General features: G+C 45.9%; 1 protein-coding gene across 1 annotated transcript in view; it reads right to left on the bottom strand.

Annotated features, from left to right (window-relative positions):
• The window catches only part of CPNE4 (copine 4), a 611,972-nt gene extending 600,433 nt beyond the window's left edge, over positions 1-11,539 (bottom strand). Inside the window, exon 1 of the mRNA XM_061193684.1 lies at positions 11,190-11,539. The gene's annotated coding sequence lies outside the window, so the exon portion shown is untranslated. The remainder of the gene's footprint in view (positions 1-11,189) is intronic.
• Positions 11,540-13,622: the final 2,083 nt, after the last annotated feature.

Below are 13,622 nucleotides of genomic sequence, written 5' to 3'. Positions count from 1 at the left end.
AAACCCATGCACATATGGTCACCTTATCTTTGATAAAGGAGGCAAGCATATACAGTGGAGAAAAGACAGCCTCTTCAATAAGTGGTGCTGGGAAAACTGGACAGCTACATGTAAAAGTATGAAATTAGAACACTCCCTAACACCATACACAAAAATAAACTCAAAATGGATTAAAGACCTAAATGTAAGGCCAGGCACTATCAAACTCTTAGAGGAAAACATAAGCAGAACACTCTATGACATAAATCACAGCAAGATCCTTTTTGACCCAACTCCTAGAGAAATGGAAATAAAAACACAAATAAACAAATGGGACCTAATGAAACTTAAAAGCTTTTGCACAGCAAAGGAAACCATAAACAAGACCAAAAGACAACCCTCAGAATGGGAGAAAATATTTGCAAATGAAGCAACTGACAAAGGATTAATCTCCAAGATTTACAAGCAACTCATGCAGCTCAATAACGAAAAAACAAACAACCCAATCCAAAATGGGCAGAAGACCTAAATAGACATTTCTCCAAAGAAGATATACAGATTGCCAACAGACACATGAAAGAATGCTCAACATCATTAATCATTTGAGAAATGCAAATCAAAACTACAGTGAGATATCATCTCACACCGGTCAGAATGGCCATCATCAAAAAATCTAGAAACAATAAATGCTGGAGAGGGTGTGGAGAAAAGGGGACACTCCTGCACTGTTGGTGGGAATGTAAATTGATACAGCCACTATGGAGAACAGTATGGAGGTTCCTTAAAAAACTAAAAATAGAACTACCATACGACCCAGCAATCCCACTACTGGGCATATACCCTGAGAAAACCATAATTCAAAAAGAGTCATGTACCAAAATGTTCATTGCAGCTCTATTTACAATAGCCAGGACATGGAAGCAACCTAAGTGTCCATCATTTGATGAATGGATAAAGAAGATGTGGCACATATATACAATGGAATATTACTCAGCCATAAAAAGAAACGAAATGGAGGTATTTGTAGTGAGGTGGATGGAGTTAGAGTCTGTCACAGAGAGTGAAGTAAGTCAGAAAGAGAAAAACAAATACAGTATGCTAACACATATAATTGGAATCTAAGGGGAAAAAAAAAAAAGGTCATGAAGAACCTAGTGGCAAGACGGGTGTAAAGACACAGACCTACTAGAGAATGGACTTGAGGATATGGGGAGGGGGAGGGGTAAGATGTGACAGGGTGAGAGAGTGGCATGGACATATATACATTACCAAATGTAAAACAGATAGCTAGTGGGAAGCAGCCGCATAGCACAGGGAGATCAGCTCTGTGCTTTGTGACCACCTAGAGGGGTGGGATAGGGAGGGTGGGAGGGAGGGAGACACAAGAGGGAAGAGATATGGGAATCTATGTATATGTATAACTGATTCACTTTGTTATAAAGCAGAAACTAACACACCATTGTAAAGCAATTATACTCCAATAAAGATGTTAAAAAAAAAAATCAACAACAACAACAAAAAAGAAATTGTAGAATTACTACAATTCAATTTCTATTCCAAGGCATCATTTTACCAGGCTGGCAAAAATTTTGTCTTGGTCAATTCAGTATCTTCCCCTCTTTTCCCCTAATATTTGCATAAAGCCAAGATATTGAGATGAAGCTCATTTCTCTTCAATGTCATCTGGACCCTCGATCACTTGAGATATCAATTCCCCACCTGGACCTTTTGGATTAGGCCAAGCAGGTTCCCCTGGAGACTGTCTTTTTCCTATCCCACGACTCCTTTGAGTTAGGATTGCTCTTCTCTGCCTCCGTCCTTGTGTCTCATTCCCAAGGATGAGTGGGACTCATTCCGCTGCTTGGTGCTCCAGGCAGCTGCTCCCTCTGAGTCCCGCTAACGCCCAGGGGTCTGCCCCAGAGCTGAAGCTTGGAGCTGCTGGCTCTGGGAACTTCACCCCACCTGGGATGTGCTGACTCTTCACTCGGCAGGGAGAGTGCTCTCCTCTGGGACCCTCCCAGGCTCCTCTCATCTGGACACTCAGGACCCCTCTCAGCCTTGGGGATTCTTGTTTGAGGCTGTCAAGAGACTGTGGAAGGAGGAGGGGAAGCTGTAATCGTTTTGATGCTCCCTCCCCAGCCTTTTGTCTATTAATTCATTAGTTTTTATCCTTAAAACTCAAAGGCCAGCACACCCCACCCCCCACCCCACACCATAGCTACATTCTTTCCCTGAGTACAAACAGATGCGCCTAGGTGCTGCTTTAAAAAGGATAAAGGACCAAGAAGACAAAAGGTAATGTTGAGACTGGACAATTTATAACAAGGGTCGACTTGGGAGTATTAACCTTTCTGAAATCATGACATCTGATTCCAGATGTTAAAGCCTTCTTGAAATTCTTCTTGAATTCTGCTTCTTTACCCCTACAACTGCTTCCCTCGAATGAAAACAGTTGTTTTTAATTTTTCAAATAAAGGCCTCAATGCTAAAAAAAAAGAAAAAAAAAGGGAGGGAAAAAAAGAAAGAAAGAATAAAATGAAATTATTAAAGCAAAAAATAATTATTAAAAATAAAAAAGAATTAAAAAGTAATAAAAAAGAAAGAAAGAAAGAAGAGAGCAACCAAACCAAAAAACAAATCCACCAATGATAACAAGTGCTAAAAACTATACTAAAAACAAACAAAAAAAAAAGGACAGACTGAACCGTAGGACAAATGGTGAAAGCAAAGCTATACAGACAAAATCACACAAAGCAGCATACACATACAGACTCACAAAAAGTGAAAAAGGAAAAAAATATATATCTATATATATAAAAAAAGGAAGAGAGCAAGCAAATCAATAAACAAATCTACCAATGATAATAAACTCTAAATACTAAACTAAGATAAACACAGAACCAGAAACAAATTAGATGCAGAAAGCAAACCCCAAGTCTACAGTTGCTCCCAAAGTCCACTGCCTCAATTTTGGGATGATTCATTGTCTGTTCAGGTATTCCAAAGATGCAGGGTACATCAAGTTGATTGTGGAGATTTAATCCACTGCTCCTGAGGCTGCTGGGAGAAATTTCCCTTTCTCTTCTTTGTTCACACAGCTCCTAGGGTTCAGCTTTGGATTTGGCCTTGCCTCTGCGTGTAGGTCACCTGAGGGCATCTCTTCTTTGTTCAGACAAGATGGGGTTAAAGAAGCAGCTGATTAGGGGGCTCCGGCTCACTCAGGCAGGGGGTATGGAGGGGTACGGAATGCGAGGCGAGTCTTCAGTGGCAGAGGCCAGCATGACGTTGCAACAGCCTGAGGCATGCCGTGTGTTCTCCCGGGGAAGTTGTCCCTGGATCACAGGACCCTGGCAGTGGTGGGCTGCATAGGCTCCTGGGAGGGGACAGTGACCTGTGCTTAACAACAGGCTTCTTGGTGGCTGCAGCAGCAGCCTTAGCATTTCATGCCCGTCTCTGGTGTCTGTGCTGATAGCCGCAGCTCACACCCATCTCTGGAGCTCATTTAGGCAGTGCTCTGAATCCCTTCTCCTCCTGCACCCCAAAACAATGGTCTCTTGCCTCTTAGGCCATTCCAGACTTTTTCGCAGACTCCCTCCCATTTAGCTGTGGTGCACTAGCCCCCTTCAGGCTGTGTTCATGCAGCCAACCCCAGTCCTCTCCCTGGGATCTGACCTCCGAAGCCAGAGCCCCAGCTCACAGCCCCCACCCACTCCAGTGGGTGGGCAGACAAGCCTCTCGGGCTGGTGAGTGCTGGTCGGCACTGATCCTCTGTGCGGGAATCTCTCCACTTTGCCCTCTGCACCCCTGTTGCTGCGCTCTCCTCCGTGGCTCCGAAGCTTCCCCCCCGTCCACCCCCTGTCTCCACTAGTGAAGGGGTTTCCTAGTGTGTGGCAACTTTTCCTCCTTCACAGCTCCCTCCCAGAGGTGCGGGTTCTGTCCCTATTCTTTTGTCTCTGTTTTTTCTTTTTTCTTTTGCCCTACCCAAGTACGTGGGGAGTTTCTTGCCTTTTGGGAAGTCTGAGGTCTTCTGCCAGTGCTCAGTAGGTGTTCTGTAGGAGTTGTTCCACATGTAGATATATTTCTGATGTATTTGGGGGGAGGACAGAGATCTCCACGTCTTACTCCTCCACCATCTTGAAGGTCTCTGCCTTATACAGTTTTACCCCCATTTTTACAAACAAGGAAATAAAACTCAGAGAGTTTCAGTAATTTTCCCAAAGCCAAACAGCTATTGAGTGGTAGAACCAGGATGTAAACCTAGTCTGTTTACCTTCAAAGGCTAAGCCCTTATCATAACAAAACTCAATAAATACTTACCTTTATCAAATTATATTGCAGCCTAGTGGTTTATTGGCACAATCCTGAATAAGAGTGAGAAAGAAAGAAATAGCATTTTTCATAGAGTCAACCAAAATTTTTGGAGCAGCTGCCAGATGCCTGGCCCTGTTTGGGGTTCAACAGTGAACAAGACAGGAAGAGTCCTGCTCTTGTAAAGCACGTAGTGGGAACTAGAGATGGGTGCAGCTTGGGTGAGGGATTTCAGCTTGCTGGGCCTCTGTTTCCTCATCCGGAAAATGGGAAGGGGTGTTCCTAATTTTATGGGATTGTTCAGCCCTCACATTCTCTGATTCCATAGGAAGTATCTGTTTTCCTGTCTCTTTAAAATTCAATCAGGCCATGAGCTGTGATGAATGTTGTTAGCTCCTCCCCAAATCAACTGTTTCCACCCTTTTCCTCTGTTCAGGCCTTTCCCCCAACATGATTCACAACCAATCAAGTCACAGAACCTAAGGGGGTACCCAGCAGAAGAATTACAACACTGGCTTCTCAGGAGCTCTGCGATCTACCTGGCCAGGTAAACTTAACTCACCTGGCCCAGAGTGGCCATCTCAGGCACAAACCCCCTTGTTTTTCCACTTTGTCTTTAAGTTACTTGTTGAAATAACTGCACAAATATAACAAAGACATAAAATTAGGCATCCTCTGTCCCCAGTGCCTACAAATAAATTAAGCACTTTCCTGCCACTTTAATAATAAAGATAAAGCATTTCTTTTAACCATTCTGCTGCCTGTATTATTTTTCATTTTTGTTGATATCTGTATTGACTACATCTTCCAATATTTTAAAAACAGACTCTTGATTTAGGTTCTTCCAGACCCAACCTTTAGAGGTAAGGGTTTTGTTGTTATATTTCTATTATGTTTCCTTTAAAAATCATTTTCCTGTTAAAATGGAATTAAGTCAATTATATAGGCATTTATCTTATGATATTGATGAAATTAACACATAGAGGGAAGCAGTACAAGTTGATTTGACTTGAGAACCTCTAATAGCACAGTTAAATATACATATAAACCAAAGTACATGCTGACTGAGACCCCTCCCCTTTTTCCTCCCTCCATAGACCCGATTCCTTGAAATACATGGAGATGAAAAAACATGTGTAAAGAACTTGAGAGACCATTTCCCAGGGTCTCTGAGACAGTATCTCTGTATCTCTCAGCCCACATGGTTTGTTCATCTCTCTCTCATATTCTCCATCTGCCCCTCAAGCTGCAACTTCGAAACATGGGAACTCCACATTGATTGATCCCAGTGCCTAACTCAGCTTTGGGCATAAAGACTGTGATCAGTGATTGCTCAACAAATGAATAAGTGAGGCCCTTCTGCTGAGGGGAGGGGTGTGGGGCCAGGAGGAAGAGGCTCAAACGGAAAGGGAAGAAGGAAGTTTAGGTAGAACTCTTGAGAGAAAGGGCACAGGGATGAGCACAGCCTGCCCACCAAAATACCACTTTTACACTTCCCCCATTCACCACCACAAGCCTCGTCTTCCAGAGGCCAACACTCACACAGGCCTGCACCTTTCAAACTTCAAGCCCAAGATTCAAGCCAGGTATTTCTGGGTCCAGAGTCCTGCCTCCGGAGAAACAAAGGGCTGTGAGACTGCAGACAGCATGTCAGGTGTCCAGCCACGGGGCCACCCGACCAGGTTGGAAGTGCCCCATCCGATGCTGAAGGCAGATCTCTGTCCCCTCTCTGAAGCAAGGCAATTTGAGTCAGAGGCGCTCGGTAACCAGCCCCTCCTCTCTGGGCACCTCCTTGGGGTTCTGCCAACCCCATCTACAAGCCTGGAGGTCTGGCCTGGGAGCTGCACGAGGGCTCCACTGGTGCTCCGGCGCCCTCTAGCGGCAGTCCGCTCTAACGCCAACTCTCAGCCCTTCCTGCCTCCCTACCCAGTTCGGGGAGGGGGCGCGGGGGGCTGCACTTGCCTTGGGCACCCGCCAGCCTGATTTCGTTCCTCCTTTAAGTGCCCTACAGAGGTTTAGGATCTCCTGCATAAGGAACGTCTTTTAGTCAATACACCTTAAACCTGATAAGGTTGCTTCTAGAATTAACCTGAAATACTGTATTTCTCTCCTGATGTTTCCAAGGAGAAGCAGTTCTAGTTTTCAAAGTCAGAAGAAAGTTATCAATATGATATTCTGAGCCAGAGATGGAAAAGAAACATTTTAGAAAGTTTGTGCTTTTTGAATGGACCTTTAAGACAGAATAAAGGAATTCCCCTGTGGATTCCTTAACTGGATACACATAAAATTTGTTTACTTTATTGACTCAATTGTGACATTTAAAATAGAAAGCTAGGACTGTGCATGAGAAATTCTTCTTCACAAAACATGAACATTAACAGGGATGGCTGCAGACAATGACTTTGTACAAATTTAATCACATCTATCGGGTAAATATTGCACTGGCTCCGAGAGAGCAAAATAATAAGACTCAAGCCTGCTCCTCCCAGGGAAGGTAGGAGCCCCCCTCCCCACCATCATCCCCAACTCAGTCAAGATCATCAGTGCCCATGGTGCCACCACAGTAATTATCTCCAGGGAACCTGAGTTTCTTAGTGAGAGGAGTAATCAAGAGGGCTGTGGTTCTGAGCGTCTAAGAGTCAAAGTGATAAAATTGTTGTTCACAGTTTAGAGATGAGCCCACCACAGGCCAGCTTAGATGGGTTCCCCCACACCTAGGAGTGCACCAAAATCATAGGACAAGGATAAACCTTCCCAAATAAGTCAACCTTATCACCTTCCACTTTCCAAGACTTGTCTTCAGGCCTTCAATGTTTACTGAGTTAAAAGCTTGTGGTTCTCAAGATGCTTTCCCAAGAATACAGCAGCCAAAGAAAGGACTTCCCAGCATTTGCTAACTTAGGGAAAATATATACTATATGTCGTATATATTGAATATTTAGTAGTTCATAGACTAAACAGAAAGCTCCCACATAAATGAGATTTCTAGTACAGAAAAGACTGAAAGTATACGTAGGCATTACTATGTTTTTACTCTGCAGTCACAAGTTTTAGCAGACTGGCTGAATTTAATGCTGATTGAGGTTCTACTCTATATTGTCCATTTCAAATAGCATAGAAAAGACAGCACATCTTGCCTGACTCATTGATTGAGCTTGATTTTGGACTTATCACCAACCTCCACAAGAACACCTCACTCAAAGAAAGGATGGGGCTTCCATGGTGGCGCAGTGGTTGAGAATCTGCCTGCCAATGCAGGGGACACGGGTTCGAGCCCTGGTCTGGGAGGATCCCACATGCCACGGAGCAGCTGGGCCCGTGAGCCACAATTACTGAGTCTGCGCGTCTGGAGCCTGTGCTCCGCAACAAGAGAGGCCGCGATGGTGAGAGGCCCGCGCAAGGCGATGAAGAGTGGTCCCCGCTTGCCACAACTAGAGAAAGCCCTCGCACAGAAACGAAGACCCAACACAGCAATCAATCAATCAATAAATCAATAAATAAGAATGTGAATTTCTTAAAAAAAAAAAGAAAGGATGTGTCACTCCAACCCCCTTAATTTTAATAACATGCTTCCCTCAAAAGAAAAACCATTCTAGAATTTTTAGGACATCCTAAAACTAATTAAAGTTCTGTAATCTGTCTTTACCATCTACATTCAATCAAGAGAAAGGCAAAGTTAAAGGGAACTTTATTATCATATGCTGGCAGGTCAGTTCTAATGCACTATAGGATGGTCTTGAACCATTTGACATTTTATTTTAAGTGCATTTAAAATTTTCTGGCTTGATATTTTGTGATTCCAGTGTACTAGCTCCTGTTGCCAAGGAAATATGACTTTGAGTTACTGCAGGGATCCAAAGGGGCTTTTGTTTGTTTGTTTTTTTTTAATATTAACATGACCAAAAAAAGTAAATATAGAGAACAAATTCAGCCCCTTTCTTCTTCAAAATGCATGAAATACAGATCCTCTGGTCACATCTCTGATGAAAAAATAAAAAGATTCATGAAGTGACTTTCCCAACTGGTATAGAGACTTTCTCCCAATCAGTGGGTCTGGTACCATCAGAGTCCTCTTCTCCTTCTTTGTTCTGGGTTGAGACCCCTCTGACAGTGTGGGACATTGATTATACACAATACTAACTACTCATCTCCAACGTGTTTACCTCCATGGAAAAATCCTTTCTTTACGTGAATAAAGGCGGCAATAAAGGTCCAGGCCTTTATTATATTTCAGAAATTTTGTAACGAGAAGACAGATAAATGCATGGTACAAACCATATACATACATTCAGCTGGGTTCCAAAAGATTCAAATGCAGATGAGAATAAAGATTCCACCATTAACCCATTTTTTCCCTCTGTGATTATTCCTTCTGGTTAGTATAATCTAAAGGTTTTCAGTCATGATGGTGGACTCAAATCATCTGATGATGGGAAGAATCAAAGCCTCTATTTTTTGGAATACTACATAAAACTTCTCTGGAAACAGATAACATCTTTGCTTCCTACTAACTGAAATGCAGTATTTTAAAATCAGAAGTCCACGTGCAGATCAAGAAACCCTGTAGTACAAGGCACTTTTTAATCAAAAGCAGGGTCTCCTTAAGACAAACCATGGATTCAAGCAAAATGCCATGCTGCTACCAGAGACCTGAAGATAAACAGAAGTCTTTTAAGTACAATTAAAAAAACAACTCACAAATCTCAGAGCAACTATTTTTAAAGAAATATTCAGAAGCTGTAGCAAAGTGCTTGTCTCATGCTGGGAAGGTCACTGCTCCCAATAAATTATGCTGGGATGAACACTCACAGGAATGGTATAGGTTTGATGTCCATGAGCATTTTCACACGGTAACATGTTAGGAGACCTTTGGTTCTATCATAGGCAAGCTCTCTCACTGAACCATTAAAAACAGCCCAGGATTCAACAGCCACTCCTACTATGGAGGGATACTTCCTTTTATGTAACACTCAGGGGAAATCACCTAGTTTTGATGTGGTTTGAGTTTGATCCTGTGAAACCATCAGAACTTCCCACCAGAGATAAATGAGAAGATTCTGGCCTTTATTAGTATACAGGATTAACACAGGTGTCCTGGCTGTACTCACCAACCCTCCTATTTTTATCCACCTACCTACATGTGAGTACTTTTGACCTACTCTGAGCTCAGACCCCTGATCTATTAGAGTGACTTTGTCAGTCTTTCTTTAAAAATGGACCGGCAATAAAATGAATTTAACCTAGAAGCAGGAGCTCAGTAAGGGAAATGAAAACATCAGAAGTTATCTAATCACAGCCACAGCCATCCAGAGCTCTGTCTTATCTGCTGGGTAATAAAAATGGGACCTTCCTAAACTTGAAGGGCAGCAAATGAAGTAAGTGAAGTTGTTGCTTGTCTCTGGCTTTTGGGGGGATTGCTATGCAGCTTAACCAGTGTATACTAACTACAAAACATTGGCATGGATTTGAAACACCTGTGTACCAGGAAAGTTTATTGGGGGAGGGGGGAGTGCGTTTTGACATAAAGCAAAAAATAAAAACACAAACGTCTTTGAGAACAGGGATTGTTAAGAGGGCAGTAGAAGGAAGGAATGGGGAGAAAAGAATATCTCCTCTGAAGTGAAAGCAGCTTTCCAAAAGAGTAGCGTTTAGTATCAGTTTAAGGAGAGCACTTTTAAATACTTGGACAGCTCAAAACTGTTGTTTAGGGAACCTAAAACCAAGTGAGCCAAGAACAACCACAGCAGTGCTTTAAAACTCCTGGCAAAGCAGCCAGAGGATGAAGAGTTGGTTTTGCATAGTTTTGAACACAGGAGTAAAGAAGCAGAGGCAGCTCCTCCCAAAGGCACTGAAATCCTATGGCATCAGTGGGTCAGTTGCAAGGGGCAGGGGGTGGGGATGCAGGGTGTTTCTCTCTCAAAATCTCCCTACCCCACCCCACTACTCCGTTCACCCTTCCTCCCCCCACCTCTGGAACCCCAGGGGCAGCACTTCTTAAGCTCGAGCCCCCAGGGACCATCTCTGCAGCCAGGATTCTTCCCAGAGCCTGGCAAGTTCTGGGACTGGAAGCCAGGATTGCAAGGCCGCCGGAGGCGCGGTGGGACCTGCAGTGGGGGGCAGGGGGGACCGGAGCCTTAAAGCCCACCCACGTCCTTCAAGGCGAAGGATAAACGGATCTTCCTAACAGTACCTCTCAGGGGTCAGCTTGCTCCCCACCCGACGGTGGTCAATACTCGACGCCGCAAGGACCACCTCCTAACTGTCCCCCTCAATTCCACCCTAAGGGTCCTTGGGCATCTGTGATAGCGGAGTCCTGACCACTTTAGTCGGCTGTGGCCAGCGATTCAGGGGTCCCTCCAGTCCCATCCCCGTCCCCTCCCCGTGGTACTTTATCTAATAGAGGAAGGAGCGCAGAGGGACTTGGCTGAATCAAGGAACCTGCGAGCCTATGTATGAGTTTTAAGCTAGAGAGCCCGAGATGCAGTTAAATAGTATTGGAACCTATGTGGGGGGGGGGGGCGGGGGAGGAGGGGAGGTTAGGAGGCTGAGAGGTTGAGTCTCACCGCGGCGGTCCAGCCCCGGGACCCCGCACAGCACCCCCCCCCTCCCTCCTCGCTTCCCCGCCGTCAGGAGGAGGGATGCTGCGACCCCGGCCGGGACTCTGCGCCTCCCCCTCCCCATTCAGCTCAGGACTGGCAGGTCGGCCCCCTCTCCACCCCCGCCAGGCCGAGCTAGCCGGGCGGAGGGCAGGGGCGAGAGGAGGGACCAAAGTTCCCCTGCACTAAGACGCTGCGCGCAGCTCTTCCTAAACAGCAGCGCCGGGTCGGAGCGAGCCCCTGCACCTCAAAAGTTGGTCTTCGGCCGCAGCCCGGGTACGCGGTGCAGGGTCCGGACCAACTTACCTGGCGCGGGGACCCGAGGGCGGACTGGGCTTCGGCCGTCGGGGTCCAACCAGAGCGCAGCAGCGGTGCGGCCGTGGGCGGGGCCGCGGTCGGCCTAGGGGGTCGTGCCGCCCTCCGCTAGGGCTCCGGGGCAGCTCAGCGACCGTGGAGGGAAGAGACGCCGAGCGGGGAGTGAGGGCTGCGCGGGGACCCGGACTCCATGCCGGGTGGCGAGGGCGGGGCCGCTCGTCCCTCAGTCACTCGGGGAGAGAAGTGGGGGCGCCGGAGAGAGGGGCGGAGCGGGAGGGAGGAAACGGGGCGCGACCCGGCAGCTGGGGACCGCGGCACCGCCGAGAGCCTCCACCTTCTGACGAAACCCGCGCGCCCCGCCGCCCGCGCGCTGCCGGCTCCGAGGCCTGGGCGCGAGCGCCCCCTGGGGGCCCCGGCGGAGGAGGCGGCGGGGAGCGGAGCGCGCCGCCCCGCCCCGCCGGGAGGGGGTCCTGGACAGGGGTGAGTCCCGGATGCGGGGTCCCGCCGGCGGCGGCCGCAGCCCAGGCTCCCCGCCCGGCCCGGTCGCTTACCCCAGGCTCCTGGGGATACGTCACCTGGGGACCTCCTCTTCAGGGGAAAGCGAGAATATCTGGAAAGGGGTGGGAGTGATGCTACTTTTTGCACACATTCCAGGAAACTTATTGGATCTATGCTGAACTGCCACCAAAAACGGTGACGAGATTGCTCATCTCTGCTTCCTCTGTGTCTACAAGAGAGCCTGGCATAAGGAGCCTGGTGATTATTTTTTAGTAAATAAGTGCATGAATAAATGAATGGACATTGTGGCTTTTTTCATCCCATAATGTCTTCCCGAATACCTCCACTTCACAAATAAATGTAAGATAAAGAAATGCTTGGGGAGCACCAATGTTTAAAAAAAAAATACAAACACACTGTCTTATGTAAGGGGTAACCACAGCCCCATGTTATGAAGCACTTTAGAAAGGAAGTGTGGCTTTACTCGCCCAAACTTATTAAAAGTCGAATTCAAACAAATGAGCGCTGTAGGTGTATACTGTGAATTGCTCCTGATTGTTTCTGCAACAGTAGATAAACTAGACAGCTGCATTCTCTCAGCATAGAACCACACATTTGTCAGAACCACAAATTGGACTTCAGAATCCATAAGGTTCAGAAAAGGCAGTCTCTGACATTGGAATGACATGGAGGATATTACCTACAGTGTGGACAGGGAGACAGGGACATAGGCGGGTCTTCCTCCCCATCTTCTTAAGGCACATCTAACAAGACCTCTCTTCATGTAAAGAGGTTATCAGCCAAGGGCTTTTCTCCAACCAGAGTTCTCAATTTCAAAGGCCAGAGAAGAAGTAATAGGGTGAGGAACAGGTACACCACTAATGGTTCTGTAGAGGTAATTAGGAAGATCTTTGAGAGGCAGAGGAAGAGCCTTCAGAAAGAAAAAAAATACTAACACTTTTCTTCCCCCAGCTTTCCTCTCAAGACCTTCTGAAGTAGGATAACATGAAATGTGGATCCTAGAAAGAATCTTAGGCAGCTTAGGCAGTGAAGCTCCTTTGATTCACTTTGATTGGAGAAATTTGGGTCACGTGGTTAAGCACAAGCCAATCATTGTGGCCTTAGGATACAGGATTCCCCTAATGCTCCAGGCCTTCCACAGAGTTTGGGAGCGTTCACTGTGCTCTGCAGCACTTCTGGAGCCCAAGTGGAGCCCCACCTGATCCAGAGCAACTGAGCGTGAGACACAGGATGTTCCCCCAAAGGAAATTCAGTGTCTTCCTACAAGAAAAGAGGAGATAGATGCTGGGCAGGCAAAGTTAGCATATGTTTACTGAATATGGACATATTAAGTCAGAGAATGTTCCTTTCCAGTTTAATTAAGAAGTAGCCTTGGAGATGAACTTGAAGTTTGAGCTGGATTGAACTTGCAAAGATGAAGGGAAGAAAAAGGAAAGTGATCGTGTATTTCTTTGCATGTTGATTGTGTCCTCTGAAATGTAGGTCCCATGAAGGCAGGTGGTAGTCTGTTTTGTTGTCTTGTGATTTTAACCCTTATGCCATTGCAATGTCACTTAGCAGGTAATCAATAAACATTTATTAAATTTTCAAAAATACCTTAGAGCTTATTGAACACAAGCCTCTTATTTTATGGGTGAGAGAAAAAGAATTAAGGTGTGCTGATCATGTACTATTTCCAGACAATCTGTAAGCTACTCTATTGACCACCACCAACTGCCAACATAGGTTTTATTATCTCTACAAAAAGCCCAGGGTTTGGGTCATCAGAATACCCAGACCAGGGAACATAGTTAGTTAATGGGAGGACAGGAGTGTTGATGGAAGCAGGCTCTGAAAGCACAATTAAAATGACATAACCAGGAACCACAGAGCAGATAATGGAGTCAGAACCACAGGGAGAGTCCA

The sequence above is a fragment of the Eubalaena glacialis genome, chromosome 6, assembly GCF_028564815.1.
Source record: "Eubalaena glacialis isolate mEubGla1 chromosome 6, mEubGla1.1.hap2.+ XY, whole genome shotgun sequence".
In the NCBI taxonomy this organism is placed as follows: Eukaryota; Metazoa; Chordata; class Mammalia; order Artiodactyla; family Balaenidae; genus Eubalaena; species Eubalaena glacialis.
This window is presented reverse-complemented; position numbering and strand designations above follow the sequence as displayed.